Source organism: Solanum tuberosum, unplaced genomic scaffold, assembly GCF_000226075.1.
Source record: "Solanum tuberosum cultivar DM 1-3 516 R44 unplaced genomic scaffold, SolTub_3.0 scf01332, whole genome shotgun sequence".
NCBI lineage: Eukaryota > Viridiplantae > Streptophyta > Magnoliopsida > Solanales > Solanaceae > Solanum > Solanum tuberosum.
In genome coordinates this window covers 1-11165 of record NW_006240260.1, presented here as the reverse complement: position 1 = coordinate 11165, position 11165 = coordinate 1, and the positions used below count along the sequence as shown (strand labels likewise).

Below are 11165 nucleotides of genomic sequence, written 5' to 3'. Positions count from 1 at the left end.
GCGGTTTTACTAATGGACTTAATACGCCTTGGGTATTAAGCCGTCTTAGGCTAATGCTTAGATTTGGATTTGGTTTCGCTCTACTCTAGGTTGACTAGAATTGGTTTAGAAATGACGGTTACCCGAGTCGGACAAACAACGGGGTGAAGTCTAATAAACGACGTTGGATGACCACAAGCCAACTATTCGTTTATCACTTCCAAAGAATTCAACTTGTGTTTTTTCTGAAGGACAGCCGTGGTAAGCCACGTAACTGCCTTTTTTCCTAATGCAAACTATTTGCCGTTTGGCGGAATCGGGTGCCATGAATGCAACAGTTAATATAAAATACGATAATTTAAACACATAAACAATTTAAACACATAGCCAAATAAACTAATCTTAAGGTTAGAACCATTCAAATCCCCAGCGGAAGTCGCCATTCTATTTTATTAAAAAATATATTTTGGACTAGTTTAGAGTCGCCACTTAATTTTTTAAGAAAAATCAAGAAAACTATTTTTTCAACAGATTAAAACAGGGAATCAATTGAAAATATAAGGGAGTTCGGGGGTTCATATTAGTGTTCTAGGAAGGGTTTTAAAGCACCTAGAACACCCGCTAATGCGGTTATCCGACAATTAATTATTTGGCTAAATAATTTTAACTTAACTCGATTTGCAAAATTGAACCATTTTATGGTTGAAACTATTTAAAAGGGGAGAAGGGGAAATATTTAAACTTTATCTAAGTGAGTTATCTCGCAAAATTTATTTCTTTAAGTCTTGTTGAGAGTTGACTGATTTTGTTAAATTGTTAAATCAAAATAGGCGTCTTCCGGGGATTTGAATTTTTCGACCTTAAGATTAGTGACAAATATTAACAAGCACACAAACACAATAAAATAGAAAAGGGAAAGAGACTCGGGCCCAAGTTTGGTTTTTCTGTCCGCCTGGACCAACACTTGGGCCTAATTTTGTTTTGGGCCAAAAGGCCCAATTTTCGCCACCTGTCCTAGACTAACACAAAGTAATCATTCTCTCTTTTGGGCCTTAGACCCAATTTTCCACCTGTCCTAAAAAACTAATAAAGTAATAGCAAAATTTAATGACAAGGGCTTAGACCCAAAATAACAAAATACAAAAATGAAAGATGGGCGTTTGACCCAATCTTTCCAAATTTTTGATATGTTGCATATTCTTTCAAGCTCCGAGACCTGTTCGTCAGTTTCAAAGATGGTTGACTCGGAAAGAAGGAACTTAAGCCTTTACGGCTCTCTCGAAATGCAAGGAAAAAAGAACTCGTGGCGAACTCGGACAGATTTACATGCAAAACCAAAAGGGAATGAAAATTAGTATATTAGAAGGGAATGGAGAAAGAGACGGTCATATTTTATACCAGAGTAAACTAAGAAATCACTTCCATGACATATTCGGAAAAAAAAAAAAAAAAAAGATTTATGACAAATATGCCTTTAACACATAAAACAAAAGGGAAACTTTCAGTTCAAAGGAAATTAGAAAATAGAAAAGCATGTCAAGTGTACTAATGGAAGAACAATAATATGAGGTCATTTTTAGCATAACAAACATATTTTGGCCATGACCTGAGTTAAGCTACAGGCAAGTGAAAATAAATCACATAACTCCCCAAGGGACCCACAAATGACTAGCTAATAAGAAAAGATAATCACACTTAAGGAAATCATCAAATTTATTTATCGGAAGACATACTAAAGGGAATGATATGCTACTGTTCCAAAATTACAAAATTACTCTTTTCATAAAAAAACAAATACTACAACTACTCTTTTGGAGATTTAACACATCAACAACTATTCTTCTCGAAGAATATGTAACTCTAGATATGATATTAAATCATGATCGAATATTCTATCACTTCTGGAACACAGTCTTAATCACTATCGCATTGAGTCAATTTTCAAAAATGGGAAGAGGTTGCATTCATATCCAAGTAAATAAAGAAACGCTATCACTAGTAACGGTTACAGAGGCAAACTGGACCAAAGAAGAAAATTGAGCTAAATGAATAATTATACATTCATACTTCAAATATTCGCAAGCTATTGAAACACTAAAACAGTAAGAAGCACCTATGCTAGGCTTAATAGGAGTGCAGACGACTAAATAATATAAACCAAGACTTAAAACTCACATAGATAAATTATTATTTTTTACTGCACTAGCTAAAATTCGTTCGAGAGCAATCACATTAAAGCTAAATCCATCACGGATCTGAAACAAATATCACTACAACCAGACCCACATTAACGAATCTCCGCTGAAACCGAACAGAGTCAGTTTCAATGAACAAACTTACATAGAACATGACCCGATTTTACAAAGAAAGGCTCATAAGAGCAGATGAAGCGATTTAGAGGCTAGGTTATCGAGGTTGAAAAACATGAGACATTCAAAATCGTAAAAAGACACAGGACACACAAAGCAGAACAGTAAGCTACTCAAACATAACACTAAAAATTTGATAATAGAGTAGAGAAGCAGCTATGTCCAGAAATAGCAATGTAAAGAAGTTGATCCACACATTTTATCAATGCAAAAAGGTATGCTAATATACATTGGAAAATCTGGTTTAACGAGCTTGAGCATGTATGAAAACTATGAATCACTTTCAATTAATGACATGAGGCGAAGGACTGAGCTCTTTTCTATCTTCAAATTGAAGCAAACAAGTGTAGACATCATTCATGACCTTAAAAATTTGACAAAATAGCAGCAGAGAGATGACATACGATCAGCAACATGATCAAAATCGCAAACTTCGAGAATCAAAAATATGAGGTGAAGAGGAATTTAATAAAGGGAAAGAGATTACCTTTTCCGGGCAGCGAACCGAAGACAAACGAGCTGAGCGAGATTCCACCACCGAACTGAGATTCCGATGGATTCGGGTGAATGAACGAGAACGTGAACTAATATCGAAACTATCTCTTCTTGTTGTTTCAATCGTGCTCCTTATGTGTTCTCTGTAGCTATTTTCCTCTTTGTAATGACTCTCCTTTTTTTTCTAACTTAGTTCAAAAGAATCAAAATTTAACTCCCATGAGAGATCCCCCTTAACAGTGAATATTATGCAACATATATAGAAGGAAAATTAGGGTTCTCCAAAAAATGGGGGGAAACGGATGGAAATTTTGGACAAAATAGGGTCCATCCCTTTGAATTTCGAATCCTTTCACCATTTAGGGGAGACATCCTTTTTCTGAAGATTTCACCCCATTCCGGAAGAGGAATGGGGGCAGACGCGTGCTTGCTTGCTGCTGGAAACGTACAATTTGAGAGGGACGTGAATAAGGAGACAAAAAATTGCAGTGTACGTTGGACTGCTGTACTGTTTCTCGCTGCTGCTTGTTCGCGTCTGGGCCTGCTGAACGCTGCTGGAGAAGAAGAACAGTGCAAGGGTCGGTTTTGTGTATGTTGTTGTTAATATATTATTTTAGTATTGTTGGTGTTGGAACGTATTGGGTCTCATTTTAGTGGGCTGCTGTTATTGAATTGGAAAGTAATGTTAGCTGATAGGATATTGAATTGAGGGAATTATGTTGGTTTCTTTAGTATTGGGTTGACTGAAGGGGATAAATAAAATACAAAAGGCCCAACATTTGGTCTTTTTTAAGTTGGACGTATGAATTGGATTTAAGTTTTTGACCATATAGGTCTAAACCATAGCCAATTTGGAATTAAGGATATAGCCAATCTTGGTTAATTAAGATAGATTCGGCTAAAAGTCAAATAAGATGAGTTAGTGTAATTAATTTACGAGCTTCTTATTCTTAACGAAATAAAATAGTTAACTTGATAATAACATAATTAATTTAAACATGAACTAATTAATGCAAAATCGTAATTATGATTTAAATTAAACTAAGTTAGTACAACACTTAGCTAAAAAGAAATAAAAATCTTTTGATATGATTTTTAGATATTTATAAAATATACTAATTAGACACATAATTATATAATAATTAACTTAATTATAAACTAATTAACTTGAAATATAAGTTACTAATTAACTTAAACCAGATAGCCAAATATTTAAACAAAACTAAATCGTTTTGAGACAATTTTCGAATATTCATAAAGATACTGATTGTATGCAAAATCATATAGAAGACATATTATAATTTAAGATCATAAAAAGTGACAGATTATTTAAGATAACTTGCAAACTATATATATTTTTTTATATTTTTTTTTTTTTTCAAGATTTCTAAAATTAATTATCTTAAATCGTTTGAAAATTAAGAAGTTCGGAAATTAATTATATCGGGGAAGGTCAAAATTGGGTGTCAACATGTTGTATAATCAAGACTACTTGAAAAGTGAGTTCTATTACCATCTTAATTAAATTTTAAGAAATATTAGAGCAAATAATGAAAAGAGGAAGTGATTGTACTCTACAAGATGTGTGAGTAACTTTGAAGCAATAATAGCCTTTCCAACAGACCTTGAACAACCACTTTTGTCTTTCTTTGCTTCAACTCTAGCTCATCATAGAAGATCTTTTTTTTTTCTTTGTAATTTTGTAAGCGAATGAAAATTATCATGTGTTAGACTTTCTCGCTCAAAGATCGAAATAGATGCCATATAAAATTAATGTAACATTAACAAACTTCACAACAACATTTTTAATGAAAATACAATTAAGTCTCACCTTCGACTATACATTTTTCGCATAATCAAGTAAGGTTAAATTATACCAGTAAAACAAACATGTGCATACCAACTTATTTTCAACTTAAAGACGACACACATGTACATTATAAATGTTTTCAACCATATGACGTGTCATATTACTCCACCCATGCTAACAACACGGGCCCAACGTATAATTTATTATGGACCTAAAATTAATGAGTTGCGTATTAAACAAACAAAATAAAATATATTTCAATGAAAAAAATTACTAATTTAAACATATTATAGCTGCCAAATATGTTCATTATATATTGATGTGAATATCATACTACTGAATGTTAAAGTGAGATACTTACATAGTCTAACATTTCCATATGTGGGAGTGCTAATTACATACATTTACATACTATTTTAAATTGACAAGAACAGATGCATCTTTCATGCTTGGATATTCTGAAACATCTTTGATTAAAATCACCTGTTACATTAAAATTGAGGGATTAAATATCAGTATTTCAGTAATTATATAGAGTCAAGGTTGAAGGTGAAAAAGTAATGAATAATTAAAAATCATGTTCAATTATGACAAAAATCACAATTATTTTATATGTTCATCAAATGTTTACCTACATTGCAACAAACAACCAAGAAAAAACACCAGCCTCATACGTTTTTGTCGAGAACTCTCTCTACAAAAATTTACTTATCATAAAAGAGTTATAATTTCAAGCTAAATATATTTAAAGAAATTAACTACTAAAGGAGAATTCTATAAACAACAACATTGATAAAAAATATTTTTTAAAAAGGGAGTGAAACAAACAATTTACAAAGCCAGAGAAGACAAATTATGTCCACTCCTCTTGGCCAAATTCCAATCGAACTTGAGTTTATCCAAACCTCAATCATCTTATACAAAACGTCTAAATTAAAGGGCTGCATTGATATGCCTCTATATATGGTTAGTTGGTCATTGGATAAAGACAAGAATATTTCACAGTCTAACACCAATTGTTTTGTGGATAACATATACATGGGATAACTTTTCCCAAGAATACCGATTTTGATGTATTTTCCCAGAGAATTAGCTTTAAATTAATCACAGAAGTTATACAGCACAGAATCACAGGAAATGTGACAACATCAATCTTCAACTAAGCCTCGTTAATAACAATAAGAATAGAAGCATCTTCTTCATACAAATAAAACACTACCATAGAAGAATGAATTAATTCTAAAGCATGATGAGAAGTAGTAAGAAAACAACAAAGCCAAATGTTTAGAACTTAAAGCATGAATTACAAATGCATTAAATGAGATCCAAGTTAAAGATTAATATTGGAGTAAAAGATTGCGAAACACACTTAATAAAGCAAAGTGACAATATGACCAACCAAACTTGAACAAAGCTCAATAGCCTACAAAATGACACAACTCATCCAAGATTTTAACCCATATAAACGAAGAAAATCTTGGTAAGCCATAAGACGCAACTCAAACTATATTATATATAAGATTAAAGGAAATTTAATATGTTCTACATATTTTTAGTTTAAGACCACAAAATTTAAAAGTGTTTGCTATTTTTTAAAACTCCGTATCCAGTTAAAACAAACAAATAATTTGAGACGGATGGAGTACGGAGTATGACAGTGAGAAAGATTAGAAATAAAATAAACTGTATTTTTTTACATTTTCACAGTACAAAGGAAGCATCATTCTTCCACCGATATTTATCAGGCAAGTCATTCTTTCTCCTCCTTCTCATAGTACAACAAAATCCTTGGAAGTAAGTAATTTACCAAACTAACCATCCTTCAATACTATGAAAAAATAACGCAAACACCAATAATACCAAACAGAATTCATGTGAATTGAAGTACCATTGCACTTAGCCGCAACTAAGTCATTATTCTTATCAGTGCATGACTTATCTCATATTATTTCATCCAGGCCACCAACCAAATATGCTCCAACGTCATTTTGCATTCCACACTTAGTTACTGTAGTTCAATTTGAACATTTTGTTACAGTCTACTACTTATAAAGTATCTACTACTTAAATCCATAAGAATCTTTATACTGCTGTAGCCAGTAGCCTGTACTATCTTTATTTTTTTTATTCGAACTCGTTCTTGCCACACAATATAGTGGGAACTTCTCTCCACTATATTGGGATCCCATTTTCTTTACTTAAAAAAGTGTATAAAATGATTGTCTGTATGGAAAATACTTTTCTTCTGCTATGTATATTTCTATGCTATTTGATAAGGAATTCACGAGAAATTAAAAATGCTAAAAATGAAAGGCTGATTTAAAAAGTATTGCAGAAGAGAATATGGAATGAAAATAGTAACAAACAACATATAGTTTTTTTTCCATTTAAGTTCAATAATTGATAAATAGCAAACAAAAATTAATGTGCAATTCATGTACTGGCCTTATAGTTGCCAAGCAGTTGTGCTTTCTTTGATTTGATTGTGGGCATAACTATATTTGTTACAATGTTAAAACCATTTGACTCCTTACTAACTGTGTGCCACATTTCAACACCACGAAGTCAAAAAAATATTGTGACATTTCAGTTCTTACGGCTAGGCTGAAAGGCGTAATCGAAGGACAACATATGAATATTCCTATACTACTCCAGATAAGAAAAGAAACTTGGCAAAAAGAATGGAGAAAACTAAAATTGGTAATATACACTCTTGATTTTTGCATACAGGACGGTTGAGTTCATCCGAAATGTACTTTTCTTCATGTTAACATAATTTTTTTGTGCCTCTTCAAAATTAAATAAGAAGATTCACGGAAGTTTAGGATTAGATTCTCTTTTAATCCTCTTAAATTTTTATCTCATATTCTCAAACCTCATATTACTATTTTGAGCTTCTTCGATTTAGAGTGTAGTGTAGATTTGGTGACTGAACAAGACCTGTACAGCCTTCTGTTAAATTACTACTCAAGTCTAATCCTCATTATGTACCATGCATGTTCTCCTTTCTCTTCTTATATTTTACTCGAAAATTCTTCTTATTTCCTCTTAGTTAAATTGATCGAGCCTAACGTTATCCAAGAACTTGAAAATGAATCATTCATTGATGAAGAGTACAGAAAATAAAATAGAAGAAGTGACTCTGACTACTCCACTCCTAATAACATTTAGGCACAATTTTCAATTCTTTTGGAACTATCATGGACAACTATAGTGTTCTAAGGGATATTCTTTTATCTTTCTGATCAACAACTCATTTTGGATTCATAGTTCTTTAAGAGTATAATAGCAGAATTGATAACCCCATGATATATAGGAGGCACAGTCATCTTATACGAAATTTCAAGCGAAGGAGGCTACAAACAGAAATAAAGAAGACATATTTGCCTGCTACATTGTAGTACACAAGAAAATCATGTCCTAACTTATGAACAACTTACGGAATATGAAAAAAGGAACCTCTGTACCAACTGTTTCACTTCCCTGTTCCCCCGAAGAATTTTTTTATTAATTATCTGGGGAAAAAGTTACAGTGCGGTGTTCACTATACCAGGAAAGGAAAAAACGCTTACAAATGTAAAAAGAATGTTTGTTTTGTCTAAATATAGAAAAGAATCAGTTCTTGGTGATCTTAAATAGCTATAAGCACACACTTTGATTCTAATTCCACTTTTCTGGGAAAAGGTTTTTGGTTAATTTTTTGTAAGACATCTATAATTATCTACACAATAAACATTTCCAATGACAGATTTTGCAGCTGATCTAAGAGCTCATAGTATCTTCTCTTTCTAAATAACTTAGATTACACCAGAACGTAAAACCACATAAAGCTTAACAAGGGACTGCTGAAGATTAATATCTAAGATTCAACTTACCAAAAAAGAGTCAGCAATAGCTAACAACTATAAGGTGATTCGCTCAACTATGGACCTTCACCATATGCAACGCATAAACGTAAATTAAATTAATATAAAGCACTAAAGTTATATATAACAATAATAGTAAAGCCTCATGAACTTCCATATAGAATTGGAGTAATATGAAGGGGAGACCGATATGCCAGAATCCATTGCAGATGAAGGGTTATTTAAAGGTATGAGTGGAAATTTCTAGACAGAAGATATTTAGTAATTGTGTTTGATATTTAGCCATGTGGAGGGGATTTAATGGACAAGTAAAATAATATATTTATTTTATACATAAAGTAAATTAAATATCAAGCAGAATAACAATTGTATCTTTTTATGCATATAATAAAATGACAATTCAATATTACAGGAGCACCGTCTTATTAGGTTTAGTTTTTTTTTATTTTTTTATTATTATTATTAATATTATTTATTATTATTTTTCATTGAGATCTTGAGATTCATCATCACACAAAATGAATGAAATATACCAGAGATTAAAATTTAGTTCATCAGAATGAAAATCATAAAAGAGGGAACAAATACCATATCAAGAAGATGAGCAAGTCTCCATTGGTCCAATGATGAAGCAAGAAGTTTGTTGATTATAAAATTGTGCTGATTTAAGATCTGAAATGAATAACAACTTTAAGTTCCAATAAAGAAGAAGAAATTGAAAATCTTATTTCTGGAATTTGATGAAATTGGAAAAACGGAAAGCAACAGATAAAGTTGTACACTATGCAATTTGGTCTTCTCTTCTCGTCTTCTTTTTGTTTGTGTGTGTTAAAAGAAAGGGATAATACATATATTTGACCTTAAACTTGGCTTCAAATTTTAACTTTGACCTCCAATTTTCATAGTGCACAAACAAGCACTTTAACTATCCAATCTTTTAATAAATAAACACGCGATTTTTGGAGCCAAGAGCGTGAAATGCAAACGCTGCCACGTGTATTAGCGAGCCACTCAATGGCTGCCAACTAATTAAACACTTTACACGTCCATTTTAGAACTAAAAAATAAAATTAAATTAATTAAGGGTAAAGTTGTCATTTCAGCATTTTTTTCACTGTTGTGTGCCTCAAAAATTACTTCTCACTCGCGCAAAATGCATGCACATCACGCGTTTTGCCAGGTAAGACACGCGTGTTTATTTATTAAAAGGTTGGATAGTTAAAAGTGTCTATTTGTGCACTTTGAAAGTTGGAGGTCAAAGTTAAAATTTGAAGCCAAGTTTAAGGTCCAATATATGTATTATGCCTAAAAGAAAAGCATACAACAGAAAATAAAGGAAGAAAAAAAAACTCACTCTACTTCTAGGAAGATGAAGACTCTTTGATTTCAAGAAGATAAAGCTCAGACTCTTCGATTTCAAGAAGATGAAGCTGCGACTCTTCAATTTTTTTTTCTTCATAAAGATGCAAGCTGTGCAATTTGGGTCTTCTCTTTAATTTCAAGAAGATGAAATTGTGCAATTTAGGTCTTCTCTTCGATGATTTTAAGAAGATGAACCTATACTTTGGGTTTCTTTCGGATTGAGCCCTCAAATTAATTTTCTCACACTCAGCCGCTTCCCTCCTTCTCTCTCTCTTTCTGCAAACCACCATACTATAAGCATTCTCTCTCAACAGAAAAATCAACTTAAAGCGTATGTTCATCTTCTCTTCGATGATTTTAAGAAGATGAAGCTATACTTTGGTTTCTTTCGGATGATTTTAGGAAGAAGAAAATGAAGTCATGCATTAGGTCTTCTCTTTCTATACTGTTCCTCTTTCCTTTATATTTTTTTATATTTTTAAATTGAAAATTGGAAGATGCTTCTACACTTTGTTATAGTTGTTTACTATTTTGCCCTTCAATCATATCAAATTTTTCAGAATTGCCAGTGGTCGTCCGATCGTCATCATGCTAATATGACTTTTTCTTCTTCGAGTGAATTGAAAAAATAGTATTTAAAGGGGGCTTAGCTTGCCTTATTTCATCACACAAACACAAACACAATTATATTAATTTATTTTCCATAATGGCTTTTCCTTTAGTACTCTCTCTCTCTATATTTATCATCTTTCTATGTTACAAACTCTACAACCGGCTCACGGCCAAGCTGCCTCCGGGTCCTTGGCCGTGGCCGGTCATTGGAAACCTCTTCAACATAACGCCAATGAGGTTCCGATGCTTTGCTGAATGGGCCCAAATTTATGGGCCAATTTTTTCTTTTTACCTTGGGTCACAACTAAACGTGGTGGTGAATAATGCGGAACTTGCTAAAGAAGTTCTTAAAGATAATGATCAAAATTTGGCCAATAGGTTTAGAACAAAACCTCTTGATAGTGTGAGTAAAAATGGGATGGATTTGATATGGGCTGATTATGGACCTCATTATGTGAAAGTAAGAAAGCTTTGTAATCTTGAACTTTTTACTCAAAAGAGACTTGAAGCTCTTAGGCCAATTAGAGAAGTTGAAGTTACTGCCATGGTTGAAAATATTTTCAAGGACACCACTAAGCCTGGTATGTTAATTTTATTTAGCATGTACACCGCTATTTAATATGTATCCATTTAATTTTTATTTTTTTTGCATGTTTACTTACTTCAGAATAA

The 11165-nt window shown here is 32.3% G+C and overlaps 2 long non-coding RNA genes across 2 annotated transcripts; both read right to left on the bottom strand.

Moving 5' to 3' along the window:
• Nucleotides 1-4920: 4920 nt before the first annotated feature.
• Nucleotides 4921-10325, bottom strand: LOC107059333 (uncharacterized). Its single transcript, XR_001472607.1, has 3 exons — nt 9874-10325; nt 9108-9191; nt 4921-5136 (listed from the first exon to the last, which is right to left on the bottom strand). It is a non-coding gene; the product is annotated as an uncharacterized lncRNA (long non-coding RNA).
• On the bottom strand, nt 6374-8949 carry LOC107059334 (uncharacterized). The gene is made up of 2 exons (XR_001472608.1): nt 8529-8949; nt 6374-8168 (listed from the first exon to the last, which is right to left on the bottom strand). It is a non-coding gene; the product is annotated as an uncharacterized lncRNA (long non-coding RNA).
• Nucleotides 10326-11165: the final 840 nt, after the last annotated feature.